This window comes from Oncorhynchus masou, chromosome 9 (assembly GCF_036934945.1).
Source record: "Oncorhynchus masou masou isolate Uvic2021 chromosome 9, UVic_Omas_1.1, whole genome shotgun sequence".
In the NCBI taxonomy this organism is placed as follows: domain Eukaryota; kingdom Metazoa; phylum Chordata; class Actinopteri; order Salmoniformes; family Salmonidae; genus Oncorhynchus; species Oncorhynchus masou.
In genome coordinates, this window is record NC_088220.1 from 55,621,145 (window position 1) to 55,633,273 (window position 12,129).

Sequence of the window (12,129 nt, forward strand, 5' to 3'; positions counted from 1 at the left end):
TGTGTTTGGGAAATAAATATTGACATGGTTTTAAAAAGGTAGTGGTATTTCATTCAGTACAGAAAATTTGTTGGCACGAGCAGCACCGCAAATATTGAGATGAGCAAGATGCAAGACTAAACTCTCACACAGACACACACACTATCTGTACATGTGCATGGGTTCACTTCAAGCTGTTCACAGCGTGGTAGTCAGGGCACCAAAACAGCAGAGTAGTTGAGCCTGGCGCTTAAATGCTTTTAATTGTTGTGGAAATTTACTCATTTTGCATCTACGTCATATCGCTAAGTCTCACTTTAATTTACCATGTACTGGGCTCAACTTACCCCATGTTGTGCCAAGAGACCACTCTTTTTGGAAAAGGTACAGTATGTTTTCAAACTGTAAAGTTTACGTGAATGTTGATTATCTCCAGGGATACAAAGGCCTGAAATATATGTAGATATCTTTGTTAGAAATATTACCATATTTCCCTTGATGGAGTAATTTTTTTTGTCCCATTCTATCATACAACTTGTCAAATGAAAAACATAGTACAGTACCTTTACTACTATTATGACAATACCATCTGCTCATGTTGAATATAAATATAATATTCTGTTCAGGTAAATCTTTGTACTTCAGTTTTCTTTTTGCTTGGTTTTATGACTTTCTCTGAACCTCCCTGGCTGGCTGCATCGCATTAGTGGATACCCACACTGCTCTCAGGCAGGTCTGACGGTTTTGACAAGCAGAAGTATAGTAGCAGGTTAGGAAAATTAAATTGGCAGGTTTAGGACAATTAAAACAAAGTTAGGAAAAGGGTTAACTAAAATGATAAAATTATCCCCGACGCGAGTGGAAAATATCCAGCCACGACCACAATGCAATTGCAAAAACAACCACAACCACAATGCACAACAAATGCAATTCAGGTCAAAATTTAACTCTATATTTGACTAGTTAGGTCTGATTAAAGAAACGGTATGTACATCCATTGAGGAACGCATAAAAACCCAATCAGAGAAGACCAAATGACTAGCTCACAATTCTGCAACCAATCAGAGAAGCAAAGGGTGGGCCTTTGTGTAGAAGTGTCGATGGAGAATGTCTGAATAAATCTAACGTGTGGGACATAGCTAGCTAATTGAAGGGTTTTGTTTAGCCAGTAAGTTAGCTAGGCATCTATTTATTGTGAAAAAAAAATAAAAAGTGCCTGACCCAAAGAAGCTGCTTGATCATGGCTGCAAAAAATCCTACCGAAATGAAGTGAGTGCTCGTGGCAGAGAGATTATCAGACAGGGCAAAGTTAGCTAGCGCACGTAACGTTAGCTAGTAAACGTAACTAAGTCCGCTCTTTGCTAAAATTAGCTAGCAGTTGGCTATCATATGCTAGCTAGCTGGTTAAACTGTCAACATTGCACCATGCAATGTCTGTTGGAACCAATTTAGCCACAGATGAATATGGGCGTTAGCTAGGTAGTTATAGGTTTCTTCGATTTAGCTAATGGTACGTGCTGTCACAGCTGTGTTTTGCTAGTGAACGTTACCTGGCTAAAATGCCCTTACTAATTTCACTTACATGCATGTTTTTGTAATACCAAAATAAAAACAAAAACAAATGGTAATACATTTTATTCTAAGGCTCAACATCGAATGGTTGTTAGTCTAGTTTCTTTATGACTACATTTACCCAGAGCAATATTCCAACATGTTGGAACTCAAGAGGACCCTGGATGCCAAGGTAACTAGAGAGACCCAGCAACATGCCAGTTGTAGTAACTCTATCCTAATATTATGACCCTATGCATGATGGTAACACATTGCTTATCCAAAGGGACATGGTGTTCTGGAGATGCCATCGGGAACTGGGAAAACCATCTCTCTTCTGTCATTGATTGTTGCATATCAGCGGGTGAGTCAAGATATGTCAGTTTCTCCGTCAGGACTCCATTGGACCATTTTGACAGTACACTTATATAGTGGTCTCTCTTTGACAGGAGTATCCCCTTGAAGTCACAAAGCTGATCTACTGTTCTCTATCTCAGGAACAGTTCGGGAAGGTGATCTCTCTCTTCTCCTACACCTTTGTGTGTGTGCTCCCCAGTCCTTGAAGAACAAATGTTTCTCAGACCCTTCTCTGATGCCATGTTGCTCCCTTCTCCATCAGGTGGTTGAGGAAGCTTACGGAGTTCTATTCTAAGGAGACGGGAGAGAAGAACAACTCCTCTCCAAAAAAAACCTGTGTATTCACCCCAAGATAGGAGTGCCAATAGCACATTTTATAGACCTCAATCAATGGAGGTCTATGGGCTTAACAATCCCAATCCTTGAAACATATTCAGTATACTGACTGGTGTCTGCTTGTTTGGCATTGCTTTTTCAACGTTGGAGGGTATATCCGTGGACGGTTCTGTTTGGGAAGGAGTCGTTTGCATCACCGAGCGGTGCCCAGGAAGTAATTAAATCCAATATTAGATGCTACTACTATCACCCCTCGAAATCAAACATGAATTCCATTAGGGGTGTGAACGTGTAAATGTTTAAACAAAGTTGGAATCCTTAACATTAAGAAGAACAAACCAAAAATTCCCCCCACATAATTAAAATCACAGTGCAGTTATCACAAAACATTATTTATTTTGTGGTATAGCCTAATAAGATTTCTATGGCTATAAAGACCTGGGCATGGTTGTGTAATTTAAATAAAACCAGAGAGGAAGAGACTAACTTTAGGCTACTTTTTGAATTTGCGAGGCATGCAAGACAAGACATTGCAAGATGCAGATTACCAAGACATATGCTCACGGCCCCTCCTGTCTTTCCCTTGTGCTGGCCTGCCTGCCTGCTCTTTCTCTTTGCTAATGACCCGTGTGTGTGTTCGGTCTGTTGCGTGTAGAATATCGTAGTTTAGGCTATTCATGGGACCAATGTCGCTGGGATACAGGGGTATCTTGAGGCCAGTCTTGCCAGCACGGGGTAGGCTACTCTTTGTTTATGAGTGGGTGGGTGTGTTTTTGTCTCATAATATGAAATGACAGTAGGCTTCCCGTATAGCCTGTATCGATGGCCCTTTTCAGATATAATGGTTAGTGGCCCATTAGAAGCACCTCTGCTACGACATGTTTGTTTGTCTGTTAGGGTAGGCTACACTACAGCTTATTTAAACGCCGACACGAAACCTTTGGAGACATGAATGACATTTTATTTGTCTGTAAAGTAATGCCGCTTCTGAAGCGGGACTGACTTCCATCAGTAGGTGACCAGAACAGTCAATCCTAGCCTGCCTGCTGCCCACCCGCAGATCATTCTTTCCTAAAGAAATTGTACTTTAAAGTTTGTTAAATATTGCAACTTCCCTAGACATTTAGTTGAAAGAAAGCACATCTATCCACCCTACAATAAATGGCAACGTTTATTGTTGTCAGGGAAACAATGGAACATTATATGCAGGAGCAGAATCCTACAATTTGAAAAGGTACAGACGCTTCTGAAATCAGTTATCGACATGTTACTGTACTGCGTTCTGTGTCTGTAAAGGATCACGGTAGACAACTTTATTGCCCGGCCCTAGCAGTCAGTACACCGCCGACATTATGTCTTCACGATGACACCCACTAACCATGGTCCTGTCACACTCTTCAAACACATTTGTGTGTGGTCAAAATAGCAAATATTTTTGTTGTCCATGTCATGGTCCAAATTGCATGATTCTTTGTGTTCAGGTGAGCTCGTTACGCTTTGGGAAGGAGGTGGAAGGGAAATGTCACAGCCTAACAGCGTCATACATCCGCGCCCAAAGGTGATCTGGAGACTTCTATGCCTCTGTCTGTCTGACTGACTATCTGCTTTAGGAGTTTGACGCTATGGGAAAGCAGGTGCCCCTCCCAGCTGGAGTCTACAACCTGGACGATATGAAGGACTTTGGGCGGAGGAAAGGCTGGTGCCCCTACTACCTAGCACGATATTCGGTAAGAATAGCCCTTTGTCATAGCTTCTGATGTTTTTCTTTTACAATTGTTTTTGTAGCATGTTATATTTGACAGCATTACTAAAGACGGTACAGTATGAAGATGGGCAGAAACTGATTTTCCAATAGAAATCCCCGATCACCCTTTTAGGCAATATACTTTCGATATAAAGTTGTTTTTGACAAAAATTAAAATGTATCAGTTTACTTTCACAAAGTTGGAGTAATAACATTTAACTACTTAAGACATTGGCTCGGATCTAGGTTGTGCCTTTTACATTTTGAGAAAATTAACAAGTAAGGAACAACTTTTCACTTCTCATTGACTTCTCAAACCCTGGCCTGGTCTGCTTGGTCTGTTTCGCAACTGTTCCTGGAAGTCTTGCTATGTTGTGCCTCTGGGTTTAGAAACTCTCTGGCATTACTGTATGAAGGAGATGGACAAGTGAGGATGTTTTTCCTTTTTGCTTCTTTCTTTCCTTAACACATACAGATCCTCCATGCCAACATCATAGTTTACAGTGGACCCAAAGATTGCAGACCTAGTCTCAAAGACGCTCCAATAAATCAGTGGTTGTTTTTGACGAAGCATATAACATCGGTAAGGACATCCACCTGTTTCTTTCCCATTTCTTTAAGTAACCCACTGTTTCAAGCCTCCACAAGCTGATATTCCATCCTCTTCCTCAGACAACGTGTGCATCGACTCCATGAGTGTCAACATCACCAGGACGACTCTGGACCGCAGTCAGGCCAATGTGGAGACCCTACAGAACACCATTCTCAAGTAAGGTCATCCGCTCAGGGGTCTAGTGGAGAGCAGCACTAGATGCACTGACATTTTCTGCGTACAAAGGAGAATGTACAAGGAGTCTATAATAAGACCGACTCAACCAGTTTGTTGTTCTTGCCCCAGAAGTGAAGAGTCTTGTGACGTCATCTCAACCGCATGTCCTCTGCTGTAGGATAAAGGAGACAGACGCAGCCAAACTGAGGAATACAGACGATTGGTGGAGGGCCGGAAAGAGGCCAACGTTGCCAGGGAGACCGACATCTACATGTCCAATCCCGTGTTGCCAGATGAGATCCTTCAAGGTTAGCCCCCTGGAGTCCAGTCGAAAACAATCCAAGTATTGAATATTTGTTCATATTTGTATCGATTTATGCTCAAACAGGTTTTCATGCATCTATCTTTTCCTTTCTATAACCTGTCCTCCCACCCCCGCACTCTTTTTTTTACGTCTTTCCCCCCTCTGCCTCCAGAGGCCGTGCCTCGCAGCGTCCGCACAGCAGAGCACTTTGTGGGCTTCATGAAGCGTTTCCTGGAGTACCTGAAGTCCAGGCTGAGGATTCACCATGTAATGCAGGAGAGCACTCTCCAGTTCCTCAAAGACATCTTTGAGAAGGTCTGCATTGACGTGACTTCTACAGTACTTTTGTGTTAGTTTTGTATAGCCTGGTGCCCTTGGTTGGTGGTGATTTCCACTTTAGGACCATGGAGATTTCTATTTTAGGACCAATGGAATGGCCAAACTCCGTCCACCAGGGCACCAGGGAATGCAGAATGAATGCTCCTAGACTTAAGACTTCATTGTGGAATATGTCTCTTGGGAACATCAAAATAAGTTTCTAGTAACTCCTCACTCCTTAATTCTTATATTACATATCTATTTGTTTCTCTAGATTCTGTGCCGAGAGGTTGCATTCGTTGCTGAGGACTTTAGAGATAGCTGACATCGCAGACTTCTCAGCCATCACCCTCATCTCCAACTTTGCCACACTGGTCAGCACTTACAGCAAAGGTACTGAACCTCCCTAGGCTGACTGTCTGTTATCTCTACACGGCTACAGCTCTGTGGTTATTTACTTTCTTTGTCTGTTCCTTGCCATCTTCCACCCTCAGGATTCACCATCATCATTGAACCCTTTGAAGACCGAACCCCCACCCTTGCTAACCCCGTTCTGCACTTCAGGTGCGGTTCATATTTTATTTTGCCAGCAGAACGGTGTGTTATTGATGGATGAGATGTTGTACCACTGCAAGAGCCACGGGTGAAATAATCCATTAGGATGCAAGTGAATGACTCATGTATACACTCTGCTTAGTTACTCATTGTGTCATTGGATAGTTTAAATGCATCATAAGAATTGATTTGGCATTCATCTTATCTGGGATCTATTTGAAAAACTGTAACAAATTATATTATATATTGCATAAATCCATGTCCAGGCATTCATGTACTTTCAGATATTAAACAGACTTTTATTTTATGGGCTAGTGCATTAAAAAACACCAACGTGTGTCTCTTTACGCTTTTTATCTGGGATCTACTTCTAACCCTGGCTCTGATCTCCCTTCAGCTGTATGGGCCCTTCCATTGCCATCAAGCCTGTGTTTGAGCGCTTCCAGTCTGTCATCATTACGTCTTGGGTAATCTCTCTCATGTTCCTAGATTACCTGTGACCTAGCCACTAATCAGTGATTATAAGCCACCTGCTGATGGTATCATCTGTCCAAGATGTGGCCACTCACATTCCAATGCAGTCAGGCTCGGGTGCTATTTGTAAACTTAGTGCTGTATCTTGTTTATGTAGATGTGTTAATGAGGGACAAATGCATTTTCTTTGTTTCTCAGTACTTTATCAACAGGGCATTCCCCCTTAAATCTGCAGCTTTTATAAAAAATGTTATTTTTTTTACCACCATTCAGAATCAAATCAAAAAATCTAATCAAATTTTATTTGTCACATACACATGGTTAGCAGATATTAATGCGAGTGTAGCGAAATGCTTGTGCTTCTAGTTCCGACAATGCAGTAATAACCAACAAGTAATCTAACTAACAATTCCAAAACTACTGTCTTATACACACAAGTGTAAGGGGATAAAGAATATGCACATAAAGATATATGAATGAGTGATGGTACAGAGCAGCATAGGCAAGATACAGTAGATGGTATCGAGTACAGTATATACATATGAGATGAGTATGTAAACAAAGTGGCATAGTTAAAGTGGCTAGTGATACATGTATTACATAAGGATGCAGTAGATGATATAGAGTACAGTATATACGTATACATATGAGATGTATAATGTAGGGTATGTAAACATTATATTAGGTAGCATTGTTTAAAGTGGCTAGTGATATATTTTACATAATTTCCCCTCAATTCCCATTATTAAAGTGGCTGGAGTTGAGTCAGTGTGTTGGCAGCAGCCACTCAATGTTAGTGGTTGCTGTTTAACAGTCTGATGGCCTTGAGATAGAAGCTGTTTTTCAGTCTCTCGTCCCAGCTTTGATGCACCTGTACTGACCTCGCCTTCTGGATGATAGCGGCGTGAACAGGCAGCTCGGGTGGTTGTTGTCCTTGATGATCTTTATGGCCTTCCTGTAACATCGGGTGGTGTAGGTGTCCTGGAGGGCAGGTAGTTTGCCCCTGGTGATGCGTTGTGCAGACCTCACTACCCTCTGGAGAGCCTTACGGTTGTGGGCGGAGCAGTTGCCGTACCAGGCGGTGATACAGCCCGCCAGGATGCTCTCGATTGTGCATCTGTAGAAGTTTGTGAGTGCTTTTGGTGACGAGCCGAATTTCTTCAGCCTCCTGAGGTTGAAGAGGCGCTGCTGCGCCTTCTTCACGATGCTGTCTGTGTGGGTGGACCAATTCAGTTTGTCTGTGATGTGTATGCCGAGGAACTTAAAACTTACTACCCTCTCCACTACTGTTCCATCGATGTGGATAGGGGGGTGTTCCCTCTGCTGTTTCCTGAAGTCCACAATCATCTCCTTAGTTTTGTTGACGTTGAGTGTGAGGTTATTTTCCTGACACCACACTCCGAGGGCCCTCACCTCCTCCCTGTAGGCCGTCTCGTCGTTGTTGGTAATCAAGCCTATCACTGTTGTGTCGTCCGCAAACTTGATGATTGAGTTGGAGGCGTGCGTGGCCACGCAGTCGTGGGTGAACAGGGAGTACAGGAGAGGGCTCAGAACGCACCCTTGTGGGGCCCCAGTGTTGAGGATCAGCGGGGTGGAGATGTTGTTGCCTACCCTCACCTTCCTGGCCCGTCAGGAAGTCCAGTACCCAGTTGCACAGGGCGGGGTCGAGACCCAGGGTCTCGAGCTTGATGACGAGCTTGGAGGGTACTATGGTGTTAAATGCCGAGCTGTAGTCGATGAACAGCATTCTCACATTAGGTATTCCTCTTGTCCAGATGGGTTAGGGCAGTGTGGTTGAGATTGCATCGTCTGTGGACCTATTTGGGCGGTGAGCAAATTGGAGTGGGTCTAGGGTGTCAGGTAGGGTGGAGGTGATATGGTCCTTGACTAGTCTCTCAAAGCACTTCATGATGACGGAAGTGAGTGCTACAGGGCGGTAGTCGTTTAGCTCAGTTACCTTAGCTTTCTTGGGAACAGGAACAATGGTGGCCCTCTTGAAGCATGTGGGAACAGCAGACTGGTATAGGGATTGATTGAATATGTCCGTAAACACACCAGCAGAGTGACAGAGTTCATGCGATGCAAACAAATGTAAAGAAGTACGATAGTTATATTATTTTGCCTGTAGGTGTCTTCAGCAGTCAGTTCAGGAGTATGATCATCACCTCACGCCATTGATCCGCACACTAGATCCCTTGGCTGTGTGTTGGCTCAGCTGTCCTACCCTGTGGATGTCGACTTCTGATCATGTTTCTACCCACAGACCCTTTCACCGTTGGACATTTACCCCCGAATCCTAGACTTCCGGCCTGTTACCACGGCGTCCTTCACCATGGCGCTGGCACGCACCTGCCTTTGCCCTCTTGTGAGTAACCTCAGAAACAGTCTACGTTAACCTGAGTGGTTAATTCAAGCTATGCTGAGCTTCAGAAAGGATGCAAGGGGGTGACACTGATCTCTTTCAGGTGGTGGGAGGGGGAACGACCAGGTGGCCATGACCTCCAAGTTTGAGACACAAGTTAAGATTTTGGTTAGTGATTGTTACAATTATTTCAATACAATGTAAGCTTAGACTCTCCTTTCCTTAGTTGTGATAAAACAAAATATTGGAATAAACCTGGTCTGGTTTCTATTTTTCAGCTGTCACCTGTAACTATGGCAACCTGCTGCTGGAGATGTCTGCGATCATGCCCGATGGCATCGTGGCCTTCTTTACCAGCTACACCTACATGGAGAACATTGTGGTATGAGCAGGTGTGTACACACGGTCCACAAATGGAAGTGAGAATAAAAGTGAATATCGTGTGGTTCTGTTTGTGCTGTTATGGCAATAGACATAGCTACACTGAACAAAATTACAAACAACATGTAAAGTGTTGGTCCCATGTTTCATGAGCTGAAATAAAAGATCCCAGACATTTTCCATATGCACAAAAAGCTCATTTCTCTCAAATGTTGTGCATATTTGTTTTTATATATCCCTGTTAGTGAGCATTTATCCTTTTCCAAGATAATCCATCCACCTGACAAGTGTGGCATATCAAGAGGCTGATTAAACAGCATGATATTTACACAGGTGCACCTTGTGCTGGGGACCATACAAGGCTACTCTAAAAAAAATTTTTTCACACTGCAGGAATGTCCACCAGAGCTGTTGCCAGTGAATTGAATGTTAATTTCTCTACCAAAAGCCGCCTCTAACGTAATTTTTTAGAATTTGGCAGTAAGCTCAACCGGCCTCACCATGTGTATGGAGTCGTGTGGGCGAGCGGTTTGCTGATGACGTTGTGAACAAAGTGCCCCATGGTGGGGTTATGGTATGGGCAGGCAGGAGCTACAGACAATGAAGAGAAATTGCGTTTTATCAATGTCAGTTTGAATGCACAGACACCGTGATGAGATCCTGAGGCCCATTGTCGTGAAATTCATCCCCGCCATCACCTTGTTTCTGCATGGCCCCATGTCGCAAGGATCAGAACACAATTCCTGGAAGCTGAAAATGTCCCAGTTCTTCCATGGGCTGCATACTCACCAGACAGCATGTTCTAGTTTTCCTGCCAATATCCAGCAACTACGCACAGCCATAGAAGAGGAGTGGGACAACATTCCACAGGCCACAATCAACAGCCTGATGAACTCTATGCGAAGGAGTTTTGCCTCATGCAGCACGACACATGGTCACACCAGATACGGACAGGTTTTCTGACCCACGGCACTACCTTTTTTGGTGGGGGGGTGGTGGTGTCTGTGACCAACCAATTATCTGTATTCCCAGTCATGTGAAATCCATAGATTAGGGCCCAAGAATTTATTTAATTGTTGCATGTTGCGTTTTATACTTTTGTTCAGTATACAGTATGTTAGCATTTTATTGGCAGCAGCTGGAATTGTGCCCAATGTTGATATTGGTGATAGATTCCGGAGTTGGAGAAATGTAATTTTTTAAGGGTAGTAATCTGAAAGTTGAGTAAACGGTTGTCCTCTTGTCCTGTCCCGGTGTGTCTCTGTCTGTAGGGCATCTTGGAGAACGTCCAGAGGAACAAGCTGATCTTCATCGAGACACCAGACGCAGCAGAGACCAGCATGGCTTTGGAGAAATACCAGGTCAGGAGACCCTTTCTTTGATTGTCTTAGACTCAACGACAGAAGACAACCTGTGACCTCTTATTTGTTGTGCCCCAGGCCTGTGAGAACGGCAGAGGAGCCATCCTGCTGTCTGTGGCCAGGGGGAAGGTGTCCGAGGGAATCGACTTTGGTGAGTGTTTTTAGTTCCTGTAACACAGTTGTATTGCATCCTTCAGTGTCATTTGCAAAATAAAATGCCCGCCAAAGTTACAACACAGGTCATGTGCAGTGAGTTGTTCATTGTAGTTATTTGACGAGATGAGTGCTGTGAAACGATCTCCCTCAGTCCACCATTTTGGCCGTGCGGTGATCATGTTCGGAGTGCCTTACGTTTACACACAGAGCCGGATCCTGAAGGTCAGTCCAACTCCTCTGTTCATCATCCTTCCCTTGTTCTTCTCTTCTGCTTTATTCACTGTTTTGGTCTGTTCCTCTCTTATGTTCCGTGTATGTCCTCTCACCCCTCTGTCTTGTCTTACACTTCCTTTAATCCTAATGTGCTGTTTGTCCAAAATAATGATCCTTCTCCTCCCTCTGTCTATCCCTACCAGGCTTGTCTGGAGTACCTGCGGGACCAGTTCCAGATTAGAGAGAATGACTTCCTGCCGTTTGACGCCATGCGGCACGCAGCGCAGTGTGTGGGCCGCGCCATCAGGGGCAAGACAGACTACGGCTTGATCTTCGCAGACAAGGTGAGGGCCTTTGGAACTTGGTGTGTCAAAGTTTGAGAGGAATTGTTGGACCATTTCTTACCACTCTGATCGTTGATACAGACTTGACCCGGATCATTTTCTTTTGTCTACCTAAATGTTTAATATATTTATAGTTCTGTGTTGGACCCCAGGAAGATTAGCTGACATTATGGCGTCAGCTAATGGGGATCCTAATAAAAATTCTAAATTCCTTTTGTAATAAAAAAATATCCAAGTGGATTTCTTCCATAATGCTGTTAGTGATCTAGTTCCTTCACATCAGTATTGAAGAGAATTGGAACAAAGCCTAAGATCCTTTTTCTCTCGTGTTGCAGTGCTATGCCCGGGCTGACAAGCGAGAGAAGCTGCCCTGGTGGATTCAGGAGCACCTCACTGACGGCAGCCTCAACCTGACCATCGACGAGACGGTACAGCTGTCCAAACACTTCCTACGCCAGATGGCCCAGCCCTTCAGACAGGTACTGCACAGTACAGGGACATGTTTAGCAGGTTTCCGAGGTTGTGGAAACAAATGTTATGGAGATGCCCGTCTGACATGTAGAATAAGAAATCTCGTCAGATCTATTCATGACATCTCTACCTGCAACGTTCTTCAATGTTTACCAAGTGAACGTATCCCAGGTCTCCCCTTAACCCCTCTTTTCTCTGAATGCCCCCCCAGGAGGACCAGTTGGGCCTGTCTCTGCTGACACTGGAGCAGCTCGTCAGAGGACATGCTGCAAAAGATCGCCCAGATCACTCACCAAGCCTAAGAGGAAATGTTATCACCTAGTCAAACCCACAAGGTCACTGTTTCAATCCTACTGTACATAGAGCAGCTTCTGTTCTTACAAAGTGTATATTTGCATAAGCCTGGAGGCTGAAAAATAAATGTTTACAGTTTCTACCATGCAGTGGTGCATGT

At 43.9% G+C, this 12,129-nt stretch overlaps 1 pseudogene; it reads left to right on the forward strand.

The window, feature by feature from the left end:
• Positions 1–1,060: 1,060 nt before the first annotated feature.
• LOC135546262 (general transcription and DNA repair factor IIH helicase subunit XPD-like) lies at positions 1,061–12,116 on the forward strand (annotated as a pseudogene).
• Positions 12,117–12,129: the final 13 nt, after the last annotated feature.